General features: G+C 60.1%; 1 protein-coding gene across 4 annotated transcripts in view; it reads left to right on the forward strand.

Moving 5' to 3' along the window:
* The window catches only part of SLC35F5 (solute carrier family 35 member F5), a 203,058-nt gene that overhangs the window by 60,261 nt on the left and 126,572 nt on the right, over positions 1–16,225 (forward strand). The window lies entirely within an intron of this gene.

The following is a 16,225-nucleotide window of genomic DNA, read 5'->3' on the forward strand; positions in this document are numbered from 1 at the left end:
TGTCCGTGCAGTATGGCCACGCTACTCCTTCATGCATGGCTGCAGCTGTCCTGTAGCACGGGGCCCTCATACACGAGCACCTCTGGCTTACTGTGCAGGCGTGGCTCTGTCCGTGCAGTATGGCCACGCTACTCCTTCATGCATGGCTGCAGCTGTCCTGTAGCACGGGGCCCTCATACACGAGCACCTCTGGGTTACTGTGCAGCCGTGGCTGTGTCCGTGTAGTATGGCCAACTCCTTCATGCACGGCTGCAGCTACTCAGGAGCACGGGGCCCCTCATACATGAGTACCTCTGGCTTACTGTGCAGGCGTGGCTGTGTCCGTGCAGTATGGCCACGCTACTCCTTCATGCATGGCTGCAGTTGTCCTGTAGCACGGGGCCCTCATACACGAGCACCTCTGGCTTGCTGTGCAGGCGTGGCTGTGTCCGTGCAGTATGGCCACGCTACTCCTTCATGCATGGCTGCAGCTGTCCTGTAGCACGGGGCCCTCATACACGAGCACCTCAGGGTTACTGTGCAGGCGTGGCTGTGTCTGTGCAGTATGGCCACGCTACTCCTTCATGCACGGCTGCTGCTTTCCTGTAGCACGGGGCCCCTCATACACGTGAACCTCTGGCTTACTGTGCAGGCGTGGCTGTGTCCGTGCAGTATGGCCACGCTACTCCTTCATGCATGGCTGCAGCTGTCCTGTAGCACGGGGCCCTCATACATGAGCACCTCTGGCTTACTGTGCAGACGTGGCTGTGTCCGTGCAGTATGGCCACGCTACTCCTTCATGCATGGCTGCAGCTGTCCTGTAGCACGGGCCCTCAAACACGAGCACCTCTGGGTTACTGTGCAGGCATGGCTGCAGCTGTCCTGTAGCAGTATGGCCACGCTACTCCTTCATGCACGGCTGCAGCTGTCATGTAGCACGGGGCCCCTCATACATGAGCTCCTCTGGGTTACTGTGCAGGCGTCGCTGTGTCTGTGCAGTATGGCCACACTACTCCTTCATGCATAGCTGCAGCTGTCATGTAGCACGGGGCCCCTCATACATGAGCTCCTCTGGGTTACTGTGCAGGCGTCGCTGTGTCTGTGCAGTATGGCCACACTACTCCTTCATGCATGGCTGCAGCTGTCCTGTAGCACGGGGTCCCTCATACACGAGCACCTCTGGGTTACTGTGCAGGCGTGGCTGTGTCCGTGCAGTATGGCCACGCTACTCCTTCATGCATGGCTGCAGCTGTCCTGTAGCACGGGGCCCTCATACACGAGCACCTCTGGCTTACTGTGCAGGCGTGGCTGTGTCCGTGCAGTATGGCCACGCTACTCCTTCATGCATGGCTGCAGCTGTCTTGTAGTATGGGGCCCCTCAAACATGAGCACCTCTGGGTTACTGTGCAGGTGTGGCTGTGTCCGTGCAGTATGGCCACGCTACTCCTTCATGCACGGCTGCAGCTGTCTTGTAGTATGGGGCCCCTCAAACATGAGCACCTCTGGGTTACTGTGCAGGTGTGGCTGTGTCCGTGCAGTATGGCCACGCTACTCCTTCATGCACGGCTGCAGCTGTCTTGTAGTATGGGGCCCCTCAAACATGAGCACCTCTGGGTTACTGTGCAGGCGTGGCTGTGTCCGTGCAGTATGGCCACGCTACTCCTTCATGCATGGCTGCAGCTGTCCTGTAGCACGGGGCCCTCATACACGAGCACCTCTGGCTTACTGTGCAGGCGTGGCTGTGTCCGTACAGTATGGCCACGCTACTCCTTCATGCATGGCTGCAGCTGTCCTGTAGCACGGGGCCCTCATACACGAGCACCTCTGGGTTACTGTGCAGGTGTGGCTGTGTCCGTGCAGTATGGCCACGCTACTCCTTCATGCATGGCTGCAGCTGTCCTGTAGCACGGGGCCCTCATACACGAGCACCTCTGGGTTACTGTGCAGCCGTGGCTGTGTCCATGCAGTATGGCCACGCTACTCCTTCATGCATGGCTGCAGCTGTCCTGTAGCACGGGGCCCTCATACACTAGCACCTCTGGGTTACTGTGCAGGTGTGGCTGTGTCCGTGCAGTATGGCCACGCTACTCCTTCATGCATGGCTGCAGCTGTCCTGTAGCACGGGGCCCTCATACACAAGCACCTCTGGGTTACTGTGCAGGTGTGGCTGTGTCCGTGCAGTATGGCCACGCTACTCCTTCATGCATGGCTGCAGCTGTCCTGTAGCACGGGGCCCTCATACACAAGCACCTCTGGGTTACTGTGCAGGCGTGGCTGTGTCCGTGCAGTATGGCCACGCTACTCCTTCATGCATAGCTGCAGGTGTCCTGTAGCACGGGGCCCTCATACACTAGCACCTCTGGGTTACTGTGCAGGTGTGGCTGTGTCCGTGCAGTATGGCCACGCTACTCCTTCATGCATGGCTGCAGTTGTCCTGTAGCACGGGGCCCTCATACACGAGCATCTCTGGCTTACTGTGCAGGCGTGGCTGTGTCCGTGCAGTATGGCCACGCTACTCCTTCATGCATGGCTGCAGTTGTCCTGTAGCACGGGGCCCTCATACACGAGCACCTCTGGGTTACTGTGCAGGCATGGCTGTGTCTGTGCAGTATGGCCACGCTACTCCTTCATGCACGGCTGCAGCTGTCCTGTAGCACAGGGCCCTCATACACGAGCACCTCTGGCTTACTGTGCAGGCGTGGCTGTGTCCGTGCAGTATGGCCACGCTACTCCTTCATGCATGGCTGCAGCTGTCCTGTAGCACAGGGCCCCTCTTACACGAGCACTTCTGGCTTGTTGTGCAGGCGTGGCTGTGTCCGTGCAGTATGGCCACGCTACTCCTTCATGCACAGGTGCAGCTGTCCTGTAGCACGGGGCCCTCATACACGAGCACCTCTGGCTTACTGTGCAGGCGTGGCTGTGTCCCTGCAGTATGGCCATGCCACTCCTTCATGCACGGCTGCAGCTGTCCTGTAGCACGGGGCCCTCATACACTAGCACCTCTGGGTTACTGTGCAGGCGTGGCTGTGTCCCTGCAGTATGGCCACGCTACTCCTTCATGCACTGCTGCAGCTTTCCTGTAGCGCGGGTCCCTCATACACTAGCACCTCTGGGTTATTGTGCAGGCGTGGCTGTGTCCGTGCAGTATGGCCACGCTACTCCTTCATGCATGGCTGCAGCTGTCATGTACGGGTCCCTCATACACGAGCACCTCTGGCTTACTGTGCAGACGTGGCTGTGTCCGTGCAGTATGGCCACGCTACTCCTTCATGCACGGCTGCAGCTGTCCTGTAGCACGGGGCCCCTCATACACGAGCACCTCTGGCTTACTGTGCAGGCGTGGCTGTGTCCGTGCAGTGTGACAACGCTACTCCTTCATGCACGGCTGCAGCTGTCCTGTAGCACGGGGCCCCTCATACACGAGCACCTCTGGCTTACTGTGCAGGCGTGGCTGTGTCCGTGCAGTATGGCCACGCTACTCCTTAATGCTTGGCTGCAGCTGTCCTGTAGCACGGGGCCCTAATACACGAGCACCTCTGGGTTACTGTGCAGGCGTGGCTGTGTCTATGCAGTATGGCCACGCTACTCCTTCATGCATGGCTGCAGCTGTCCTGTAGCACGGGGCCCTCATACACGAGCACCTCTGGGTTACTGTGCAGGCGTGGCTTTGTCCATGCAGTATGGCCACGCTACTCCTTCATGCACGGCTGCAGCTGTCCTGTAGCACGAGGCCCTCGTACACGAGCACCTCTGGCTTGCTGTGCAGGTGTGGCTGTGTCCATGCAGTATGGCCACGCTACTCCTTCATGCATGGCTGCAGCTGTCCTGTAGCACGGGGCCCTCATACACGAGCACCTCTGGGTTACTGTGCAGGCGTGGTTGTGTCCGTGCAGTATGGCCACGCTACTCCATGCACGGCTGCAGCTGTCCTGTAGCACGAGGCCCTCGTACACGAGCACCTCTGGCTTGCTGTGCAGGTGTGGCTGTGTCCATGCAGTATGGCCACGCTACTCCTTCATGCATGGCTGCAGCTGTCCTGTAGCACGGGGCCCTCATACACGAGCACCTCTGGGTTACTGTGCAGGCGTGGCTGTGTCCGTGCAGTATGGCCACGCTACTCCATGCATGGCTGCAGCTGTCCTGTAGCACAGGGCCCTCATACACGAGCAACTCTGGGTTACTGTGCAGGCGTGGTTGTGTCCGTGCAGTATGGCCAACGCCTTCAAGCACGGCTGCAGCTGTCCTGTAGCACGGGGTCCCTCATACACGAGCACCTCTGGGTTACTGTGCAGGTGTGACTGTGTCCGTGCAGTATGGCCAACTCCTTCATGCATGGCTGCAGCTCTCCTGTAGCACGGGGCCCCTCATACACGAGCACCTCTGGCTTACTGTGCAGGCGTGGCTGTGTCCGTGCAGTATGGCCACGCTACTCCTTCATGCACGGCTGCAGCTGTCCTGTAGCACGGGGCCCCTCATACACGAGCACCTCTGGCTTACTGTGCAGGCGTGGCTGTGTCCGTGCAGTATGGCCAACTCCTTCATGCATGGCTGCAGCTCTCCTGTAGCACGGGGCCCCTCATACACGAGCACCTCTGGCTTACTGTGCAGGCGTGGCTGTGTCCGTGCAGTATGACCACGCTACTCCTTCATGCATGGCTGCAGCTGTCCTGTAGCACGGGGCCCCTCATACATGAGCACCTCTGGGTTACTGTGCAGGCGTGGCTGTGTCCGTGCAGTATGGCCACGCTACTCCTTCATGCATGGCTGCAGCTGTCCTGTAGCACGGGGCCCTCATACACGAGCACCTCTGGGTTACTGTGCAGCCGTGGCTGTGTCCGTGCAGTATGGCCACGCTACTCCTTCATGCATTGCTGCAGCTGTCCTGTAGCACGGGGCCCCTCATACACGTGCACCTCTGGCTTACTGTGCAGGCGTGGCTGTGTCCGTGCAGTATGGCCACGCTACTCCTTCATGCATGGCTGCAGCTGTCCTGTAGCACGGGGCCCCTCATACACGAGCACCTCTGGGTTACTGTGCAGGCGTGGCTGTGTCCGTGCAGTATGGCCACGCTACTCCTTCATGCACGGCTGCAGCTGTCCTGTAGCACGGGGCCCCTCATACACGAGCACCTCTGGCTTACTGTGCAGGCGTGGCTGTGTCCGTGCAGTATGGCCACGCCACTCCTTCATGCATGGCTGCAGCTGTCCTGTAGCACGGGGCCCTCATACACTAGCACCTCTGGGTTACTGTGCAGGCGTGGCTGTGTCCCTGCAGTATGGCCACGCTACTCCTTCATGCACTGCTGCAGCTTTCCTGTAGCGCGGGTCCCTCATACACTAGCACCTCTGGGTTATTGTGCAGGCGTGGCTGTGTCCGTGCAGTATGGCCACGCTACTCCTTCATGCATGGCTGCAGCTGTCATGTACGGGTCCCTCATACACGAGCACCTCTGGCTTACTGTGCAGACGTGGCTGTGTCCGTGCAGTATGGCCACGCTACTCCTTCATGCACGGCTGCAGCTGTCCTGTAGCACGGGGCCCCTCATACACGAGCACCTCTGGCTTACTGTGCAGGCGTGGCTGTGTCCGTGCAGTGTGACAACGCTACTCCTTCATGCACGGCTGCAGCTGTCCTGTAGCACGGGGCCCCTCATACACGAGCACCTCTGGCTTACTGTGCAGGCGTGGCTGTGTCCGTGCAGTATGGCCACGCTACTCCTTAATGCTTGGCTGCAGCTGTCCTGTAGCACGGGGCCCTAATACACGAGCACCTCTGGGTTACTGTGCAGGCGTGGCTGTGTCTATGCAGTATGGCCACGCTACTCCTTCATGCATGGCTGCAGCTGTCCTGTAGCACGGGGCCCTCATACACGAGCACCTCTGGGTTACTGTGCAGGCGTGGCTTTGTCCATGCAGTATGGCCACGCTACTCCTTCATGCACGGCTGCAGCTGTCCTGTAGCACGAGGCCCTCGTACACGAGCACCTCTGGCTTGCTGTGCAGGTGTGGCTGTGTCCATGCAGTATGGCCACGCTACTCCTTCATGCATGGCTGCAGCTGTCCTGTAGCACGGGGCCCTCATACACGAGCACCTCTGGGTTACTGTGCAGGCGTGGTTGTGTCCGTGCAGTATGGCCACGCTACTCCATGCACGGCTGCAGCTGTCCTGTAGCACGAGGCCCTCGTACACGAGCACCTCTGGCTTGCTGTGCAGGTGTGGCTGTGTCCATGCAGTATGGCCACGCTACTCCTTCATGCATGGCTGCAGCTGTCCTGTAGCACGGGGCCCTCATACACGAGCACCTCTGGGTTACTGTGCAGGCGTGGCTGTGTCCGTGCAGTATGGCCACGCTACTCCATGCATGGCTGCAGCTGTCCTGTAGCACAGGGCCCTCATACACGAGCAACTCTGGGTTACTGTGCAGGCGTGGTTGTGTCCGTGCAGTATGGCCAACGCCTTCAAGCACGGCTGCAGCTGTCCTGTAGCACGGGGTCCCTCATACACGAGCACCTCTGGGTTACTGTGCAGGTGTGACTGTGTCCGTGCAGTATGGCCAACTCCTTCATGCATGGCTGCAGCTCTCCTGTAGCACGGGGCCCCTCATACACGAGCACCTCTGGCTTACTGTGCAGGCGTGGCTGTGTCCGTGCAGTATGGCCACGCTACTCCTTCATGCACGGCTGCAGCTGTCCTGTAGCACGGGGCCCCTCATACACGAGCACCTCTGGCTTACTGTGCAGGCGTGGCTGTGTCCGTGCAGTATGGCCAACTCCTTCATGCATGGCTGCAGCTCTCCTGTAGCACGGGGCCCCTCATACACGAGCACCTCTGGCTTACTGTGCAGGCGTGGCTGTGTCCGTGCAGTATGACCACGCTACTCCTTCATGCATGGCTGCAGCTGTCCTGTAGCACGGGGCCCCTCATACATGAGCACCTCTGGGTTACTGTGCAGGCGTGGCTGTGTCCGTGCAGTATGGCCACGCTACTCCTTCATGCATGGCTGCAGCTGTCCTGTAGCACGGGGCCCTCATACACGAGCACCTCTGGGTTACTGTGCAGCCGTGGCTGTGTCCGTGCAGTATGGCCACGCTACTCCTTCATGCATTGCTGCAGCTGTCCTGTAGCACGGGGCCCCTCATACACGTGCACCTCTGGCTTACTGTGCAGGCGTGGCTGTGTCCGTGCAGTATGGCCACGCTACTCCTTCATGCATGGCTGCAGCTGTCCTGTAGCACGGGGCCCCTCATACACGAGCACCTCTGGGTTACTGTGCAGGCGTGGCTGTGTCCGTGCAGTATGGCCACGCTACTCCTTCATGCACGGCTGCAGCTGTCCTGTAGCACGGGGCCCCTCATACACGAGCACCTCTGGCTTACTGTGCAGGCGTGGCTGTGTCCGTGCAGTATGGCCACGCCACTCCTTCATGCATGGCTGCAGCTGTCCTGTAGCACGGGGCCCCTCATACACGAGCACCTCTGGGTTACTGTGCAGGCGTGGCTGTGTCCGTGCAGTATGGCCACGCTACTCCTTCATGCATGGCTGCAGCTGTCCTGTAGCACGGGGCCCTCATACACGAGCACCTCTGGCTTACTGTGCAGGCGTGGCTGTGTCCGTGCAATATGGCCACACTACTCCTTCATGCACGGCTGCAGCTGTCCTGTAGCACGGGGCCCCTCATACACGAGCAACTCTGGCTTACTGTGCAGGCGTGGTTGTGTCCGTGCAGTATGGCCACGCTACTCCTTCATGCATGGCTGCAGCTGTCCTGTAGCACAGGGCCCTCATACACGAGCAACTCTGGCTTACTGTGCAGGCGTGGTTGTGTCCGTGCAGTATGGCCACGCTACTCCTTCATGCATGGCAACAGCTGTCCTGTAGCACGGGGCCCCTCATACACGAGCACCTCTGGCTTACTGTGCAGGCGTGGCTGTGTCCATGCAGTATGGCCACGCTACTCCTTCATGCATGGCTGCAGCGGTCCTGTAGCACGGGGCCCCTCATACACGAGCACCTCTGGGTTACTGTGCAGGTGTGGCTGTGTCCGTTCAGTATGGCCACCCTACTCCTTCATGCATGGCTGCAGCTGTCCTGTAGCACGGGGCCCTCATACACGAGCACCTCTGGGTTACTGTGCAGCCGTGGCTGTGTCCGTGCAGTATGGCCACGCTACTCCTTCATGCACGGCTGCAGCTGTCCTGTAGTACGGGTCCCTCATACACGAGCACCTCTGGGTTACTGTGCAGGCGTGGCTGTGTCCGTGCAGTATGGCCACGCTACTCCTTCATGCATGGCTGCAGCTGTCATGTAGCACGGGGCCCTCATACACGTGCACCTCTGGGTTACTGTGCAGCCGTGGCTGTGTCCGTGCAGTATGGCCACGCTACTCCTTCATGCACATGTGCAGCTGTCCTGTAGTACGGGGCCCCTCATACACGAGCACCTCTGGGTTACTGTACAGGCATGGCTGTGTCCGTGCAGTATGGCCACGCTACTCCTTCATGCATGGCTGCAGCTGTCCTGTAGCCCGGGCCCTCATACACGAGCACCTCTGGGTTACTGTGCAGGCGTGGCTGTGTCCGTGCAGTATGGCCACGCTACTCCTTCATGCGTGGCTGCAGCGGTCCTGTAGCACGGGGCCCCTCATACACGAGCACCTCTGGGTTACTGTGCAGGTGTGGCTGTGTCCGTGCAGTATGGCCACGCTACTCCTTCATGCACGGCTGCAGCTGTCCTGTAGCACGGGGCGCCTCATACACTAGCACCTCTGGGTAATTGTGCAGGCGTGGCTGTGTCCGTGCAGTATGGCCACGCTACTCATTCATGCATGGCTGCAGCTGTCCTGTACCACGGGGCCCTCATACACGAGCACCTCTGGGTTACTGTGCAGGCGTGGCTGTGTCCGTGCAGTATGGCCACGCCACTCCTTCATGCATAGCTGCAGCTGTCCTGGAGCACGGGGCCCTCATACACGAGCACCTCTGGGTTACTGTGCAGACGTGGCTGTGTCTGTGCAGTATGGCCATGCTACTCCTTAATGCACGGCTGCAGCTGTCCTGTAGCACGGGGCCCTCATACACGAGCACCTCTGGGTTACTGTGCAGGTGTGGCTGTGTCCGTGCAGTATGGCCACGCTACTCCTTCATGCATAGCTGCAGCTGTCCTGGAGCACGGGGCCCTCATACACGAGCACCTCTGGCTTACTGTGCAGGCGTGGCTGTGTCCGTGCAGTATGGCCACGCTACTTCTTCATGCACGGCTGCAGCTGTCCTGTAGCACGGGGCCCTCATACACGAGCACGTCTGGCTTACTGTGCAGGCGTGGCTGTGTCCGTGCAGTATGGCCATGCTACTCCTTCATGCATGGCTGCAGCTGTCCTGTAGCACGGGGCCCCTCATACATGAGCACCTCTGGCTTACTGTGCAGGCGTGGCTGTGTCCGTGCAGTATGGCCACGCTACTCCTTCATGCATGGCTGCAGCTGTCCTGTAGCACGGGGCCCTCATACACGAGCACCTCTGGCTTGCTGTGCAGGCGTGGCTGTGTCCGTGCAGTATGGCCACGCTACTCCTTCATGCATGGCTGCAGCTGTCCTGTAGCACGGGGCGCCTCATACACGAGCACCTCTGGCTTACTGTGCAGGTGTGGCTGTGTCCGTGCAGTATGGCCACGCTACTCCTTCATGCATGGCTGCAGCTGTCCTGTAGCACGGGGCCCTCATACACGAGCACCTCTGGCCTACTGTGCAGGCGTGGCTGTGTCCGTGCAGTATGGCCACGCTACTCCTTCATGCGTGGCTGCAGCGGTCCTGTAGCACGGGGCCCCTCATACACGAGCACCTCTGGGTTACTGTGCAGGTGTGGCTGTGTCCGTGCAGTATGGCCACGCTACTCCTTCATGCACGGCTGCAGCTGTCCTGTAGCACGGGGCCCTCATACACGAGCACCTCTGGCTTGCTGTGCAGGCGTGGCTGTGTCCGTGCAGTATGGCCACGCTACTCCTTCATGCACGGCTGCAGCTGTCCTGTAGCACGGGGCCCCTCATACACGAGCACCTCTGGCTTACTGTGCAGGCGTGGCTGTGTCCGTGCAGTATGGCCACGCCACTCCTTCATGCATGGCTGCAGCTGTCCTGTAGCACGGGGCCCCTCATACACGAGCACCTCTGGGTTACTGTGCAGGTGTGGCTGTGTCCGTGCAGTATGACCATGCTACTCCTTCATGCATGGCTGCAGCTGTCCTGTAGCACGGGGCCCTCATACACGAGCACCTCTGGGTTACTGTGCAGGCGTGGCTGTGTCCGTGCAGTATGGCCACGCTACTCCTTCATGCATGGCTGCAGCTGTCATGTAGCACGGGGCCCTCATACACGTGCACCTCTGGGTTACTGTGCAGCCGTGGCTGTGTCCGTGCAGTATGGCCACGCTACTCCTTCATGCACATGTGCAGCTGTCCTGTAGTACGGGGCCCCTCATACACGAGCACCTCTGGGTTACTGTACAGGCATGGCTGTGTCCGTGCAGTATGGCCACGCTACTCCTTCATGCATGGCTGCAGCTGTCCTGTAGCCCGGGCCCTCATACACGAGCACCTCTGGGTTACTGTGCAGGCGTGGCTGTGTCCGTGCAGTATGGCCACGCTACTCCTTCATGCGTGGCTGCAGCGGTCCTGTAGCACGGGGCCCCTCATACACGAGCACCTCTGGGTTACTGTGCAGGTGTGGCTGTGTCCGTGCAGTATGGCCACGCTACTCCTTCATGCACGGCTGCAGCTGTCCTGTAGCACGGGGCGCCTCATACACTAGCACCTCTGGGTAATTGTGCAGGCGTGGCTGTGTCCGTGCAGTATGGCCACGCTACTCATTCATGCATGGCTGCAGCTGTCCTGTACCACGGGGCCCTCATACACGAGCACCTCTGGGTTACTGTGCAGGCGTGGCTGTGTCCGTGCAGTATGGCCACGCCACTCCTTCATGCATAGCTGCAGCTGTCCTGGAGCACGGGGCCCTCATACACGAGCACCTCTGGGTTACTGTGCAGACGTGGCTGTGTCTGTGCAGTATGGCCATGCTACTCCTTAATGCACGGCTGCAGCTGTCCTGTAGCACGGGGCCCTCATACACGAGCACCTCTGGGTTACTGTGCAGGTGTGGCTGTGTCCGTGCAGTATGGCCACGCTACTCCTTCATGCATAGCTGCAGCTGTCCTGGAGCACGGGGCCCTCATACACGAGCACCTCTGGCTTACTGTGCAGGCGTGGCTGTGTCCGTGCAGTATGGCCACGCTACTTCTTCATGCACGGCTGCAGCTGTCCTGTAGCACGGGGCCCTCATACACGAGCACGTCTGGCTTACTGTGCAGGCGTGGCTGTGTCCGTGCAGTATGGCCATGCTACTCCTTCATGCATGGCTGCAGCTGTCCTGTAGCACGGGGCCCCTCATACATGAGCACCTCTGGCTTACTGTGCAGGCGTGGCTGTGTCCGTGCAGTATGGCCACGCTACTCCTTCATGCATGGCTGCAGCTGTCCTGTAGCACGGGGCCCTCATACACGAGCACCTCTGGCTTGCTGTGCAGGCGTGGCTGTGTCCGTGCAGTATGGCCACGCTACTCCTTCATGCATGGCTGCAGCTGTCCTGTAGCACGGGGCGCCTCATACACGAGCACCTCTGGCTTACTGTGCAGGTGTGGCTGTGTCCGTGCAGTATGGCCACGCTACTCCTTCATGCATGGCTGCAGCTGTCCTGTAGCACGGGGCCCTCATACACGAGCACCTCTGGCCTACTGTGCAGGCGTGGCTGTGTCCGTGCAGTATGGCCACGCTACTCCTTCATGCGTGGCTGCAGCGGTCCTGTAGCACGGGGCCCCTCATACACGAGCACCTCTGGGTTACTGTGCAGGTGTGGCTGTGTCCGTGCAGTATGGCCACGCTACTCCTTCATGCACGGCTGCAGCTGTCCTGTAGCACGGGGCCCTCATACACGAGCACCTCTGGCTTGCTGTGCAGGCGTGGCTGTGTCCGTGCAGTATGGCCACGCTACTCCTTCATGCACGGCTGCAGCTGTCCTGTAGCACGGGGCCCCTCATACACGAGCACCTCTGGCTTACTGTGCAGGCGTGGCTGTGTCCGTGCAGTATGGCCACGCCACTCCTTCATGCATGGCTGCAGCTGTCCTGTAGCACGGGGCCCCTCATACACGAGCACCTCTGGGTTACTGTGCAGGTGTGGCTGTGTCCGTGCAGTATGACCATGCTACTCCTTCATGCATGGCTGCAGCTGTCCTGTAGCACGGGGCCCTCATACACGAGCACCTCTGGGTTACTGTGCAGGCGTCGCTGTGTCTGTGCAGTATGGCCACGCTACTCCTTCATGCGTGGCTGCAGCGGTCCTGTAGCACGGGGCCCCTCATACACGAGCACCTCTGGGTTACTGTGCAGGTGTGGCTGTGTCCGTGCAGTATGGCCACGCTACTCCTTCATGCACGGCTGCAGCTGTCCTGTAGCACGGGGCCCCTCATACACGAGCACCTCTGGGTTACTGTGCAGGCGTGGCTGTGTCCGTGCAGTATGGCCACGCTACTCCTTCATGCACGGCTGCAGCTGTCCTGTAGCACGGGGCGCCTCATACACTAGCACCTCTGGGTAATTGTGCAGGCGTGGCTGTGTCCGTGCAGTATGGCCACGCTACTCATTCATGCATGGCTGCAGCTGTCCTGTACCACGGGGTCCCTCATACACGAGCACCTCTGGGTAATTGTGCAGGCGTGGCTGTGTCCGTGCAGTATGGCCACGCTACTCCTTCATGCACGGCTGCAGCTGTCCTGTAGCACGGGGCGCCTCATACATGAGCACTTCTGGGTTACTGTGCAGGCGTGGCTGTGTCCGTGCAGTATGGCCACGCCACTCCTTCATGCATGGCTGCAGGTGTCATGTAGCACGGGCCCCTCATACACGAGCACCTCTGGCTTAGTGTGCCGGTGTGGCTGTGTCCGTGCAGTATGGCCACGAAACTCCTTCACGCATGGCTGCAGCTGTCCTGTAGCACGGGGCCCCTCATACACGAGCACCTCTGGGTTATTGTGCAGGCGTGGCTGTGTCCGTGCAGTATGGCCACGCTACTCCTTCATGCACATGTGCAGCTGTCCTGTAGTACGGGGCCCCTCATACACGAGCACCTCTGGGTTACTGTGCAGGCATGGCTGTGTCCGTGCAGTATGGCCACACTACTCCTTAATGCATGGCTGCAGCTGTCCTGTAGTACGGGGTCCCTCATACACGAGCACCTCTGGGTTACTGTGCAGGCGTGGCTGTGTCCGTGCAGTATGGCCACGCTACTCCTTCATGCACATGTGCAGCTGTCCTGTAGTACGGGGCCCCTCATACACGAGCACCTCTGGGTTACTGTGCAGGCATGGCTGTGTCCGTGCAGTATGGCCACGCTACTCCTTCATGCATGGCTGCAGCTGTCCTGTAGCCCGGGCCCTCATACACGAGCACCTCTGGCTTACTGTGCAGGCGTGGCTGTGTCCGTGCAGTATGGCCATGCTACTCCTTCATGCATAGCTGCAGCTGTCCTGGAGCACGGGGCCCTCATACACGAGCAACTCTGGGTTACTGTGCAGGCGTGGCTGTGTCCGTGCAGTATGGCCACGCCACTCCTTCATGCATAGCTGCAGCTGTCCTTGAGCACGGGGCCCTCATACACGAGCACCTCTGGGTTACTGTGCAGGCGTGGCTGTGTCCGTGCAGTATGGCCACGCCACTCCTTCATGCATAGCTGCAGCTGTCCTGGAGCACGGGGCCCTCATACACGAGCACCTCTGGGTTACTGTGCAGACGTGGCTGTGTCTGTGCAGTATGGCCATGCTACTCCTTAATGCACGGCTGCAGCTGTCCTGTAGCACGGGGCCCTCATACACGAGCACCTCTGGGTTACTGTGCAGGTGTGGCTGTGTCCGTGCAGTATGGCCACGCTACTCCTTCATGCATAGCTGCAGCTGTCCTGGAGCACGGGGCCCTCATACACGAGCACCTCTGGCTTACTGTGCAGGCGTGGCTGTGTCCGTGCAGTATGGCCACGCTACTTCTTCATGCACGGCTGCAGCTGTCCTGTAGCACGGGGCCCCTCATACATGAGCACCTCTGGCTTACTGTGCAGGCGTGGCTGTGTCCGTGCAGTATGGCCACGCTACTCCTTCATGCATGGCTGCAGCTGTCCTGTAGCACGGGGCGCCTCATACACGAGCACCTCTGGGTTACTGTGCAGGCGTGGCTGTGTCCGTGCAGTATGGCCACGCTACTCCTTCATGCGTGGCTGCAGCGGTCCTGTAGCATGGGGCCCCTCATACACGAGCACCTCTGGGTTACTGTGCAGGCGTGGCTGTGTCCGTGCAGTATGGCCACGCTACTCATTCATGCATGGCTGCAGCTGTCCTGTAGCACGGGGCCCTCATACACGAGCATCTCTGGGTTACTGTGCAGGTGTGGCTGTGTCCGTGCAGTATGGCCACGCCACTCCTTCATGCATAGCTGCAGCTGTCCTGGAGCACGGGGCCCTCATACACGAGCACCTCTGGGTTACTGTGCAGGTGTGGCTGTGTCCGTGCAGTATGGCCATGCTACTCCTTAATGCACGGCTGCAGCTGTCCTGTAGCACGGGGCCCTCATACACGAGCACCTCTGGGTTACTGTGCAGGTGTGGCTGTGTCCGTGCAGTATGGCCACGCTACTCCTTCATGCATAGCTGCAGCTGTCCTGGAGCACGGGGCCCTCATACACGAGCACCTCTGGCTTACTGTGCAGGCGTGGCTGTGTCCGTGCAGTATGGCCACGCTACTTCTTCATGCACGGCTGCAGCTGTCCTGTAGCACGGGGCCCCTCATACATGAGCACCTCTGGCTTACTGTGCAGGCGTGGCTGTGTCCGTGCAGTATGGCCACGCTACTCCTTCATGCATGGCTGCAGCTGTCCTGTAGCACGGGGCCCTCATACACGAGCACCTCTGGCTTGCTGTGCAGGCGTGGCTGTGTCCGTGCAGTATGGCCACGCTACTCCTTCATGCATGGCTGCAGCTGTCCTGTAGCACGGGGCCCTCATACACGAGCACCTCTGGCTTGCTGTGCAGGCGTGGCTGTGTCCGTGCAGTATGGCCACGCTACTCCTTCATGCATGGCTGCAGCTGTCCTGTAGCACGGGGCCCTCATACACGAGCACCTCTGGCTTACTGTGCAGGCGTGGCTGTGTCCGTGCAGTATGGCCACGCTACTCCTTCATGCATGGCTGCAGCTGTCCTGTAGCACGGGGCGCCTCATACACGAGCACCTCTGGGTTACTGTGCAGGCGTGGCTGTGTCCGTGCAGTATGGCCACGCTACTCCTTCATGCATGGCTGCAGCTGTCATGTAGCACGGGGCGCCTCATACACGAGCACCTCTGGCCTACTGTGCAGGCGTGGCTGTGTCCGTGCAGTATGGCCACGCTACTCCTTCATGCACGGCTGCAGCTGTCCTGTAGCACGGGGCCCTCATACACGAGCACCTCTGGCTTGCTGTGCAGGCGTGGCTGTGTCCGTGCAGTATGGCCACGCTACTCCTTCATGCATGGCTGCAGCTGTCCTGTAGCACGGGGCGCCTCATACACGAGCACCTCTGGCTTACTGTGCAGGTGTGGCTGTGTCCGTGCAGTATGGCCACGCTACTCCTTCATGCGTGGCTGCAGCGGTCCTGTAGCACGGGGCCCCTCATACACGAGCACCTCTGGCTTACTGTGCAGGCGTGGCTGTGTCCGTGCAGTATGGCCACGCTACTCCTTCATGCGTGGCTGCAGCGGTCCTGTAGCACGGGGCCCCTCATACACGAGCACCTCTGGGTTACTGTGCAGGTGTGGCTGTGTCCGTGCAGTATGGCCACGCTACTCCTTCATGCACGGCTGCAGCTGTCCTGTAGCACGGGGCGCCTCATACACTAGCACCTCTGGGTAATTGTGCAGGCGTGGCTGTGTCCGTGCAGTATGGCCACGCTACTCCTTCATGCACGGCTGCAGCTGTCCTGTAGCACGGGGCGCCTCATACACTAGCACCTCTGGGTAATTGTGCAGGCGTGGCTGTGTCCGTGCAGTATGGCCACGCTACTACTCCATGCATGGCTGCAGCTGTCCTGTAGCACGGGGTCCCTCATAAACAAGCACGTCTAGCTTAGTGTGCCGGTGTGGCTGTGTCCGTGCAGTATGGCCACCCTACTCCTTCATGCATGGCTG

Source organism: Hyperolius riggenbachi, chromosome 7 (assembly GCF_040937935.1).
Source record: "Hyperolius riggenbachi isolate aHypRig1 chromosome 7, aHypRig1.pri, whole genome shotgun sequence".
In the NCBI taxonomy this organism is placed as follows: domain Eukaryota; kingdom Metazoa; phylum Chordata; class Amphibia; order Anura; family Hyperoliidae; genus Hyperolius; species Hyperolius riggenbachi.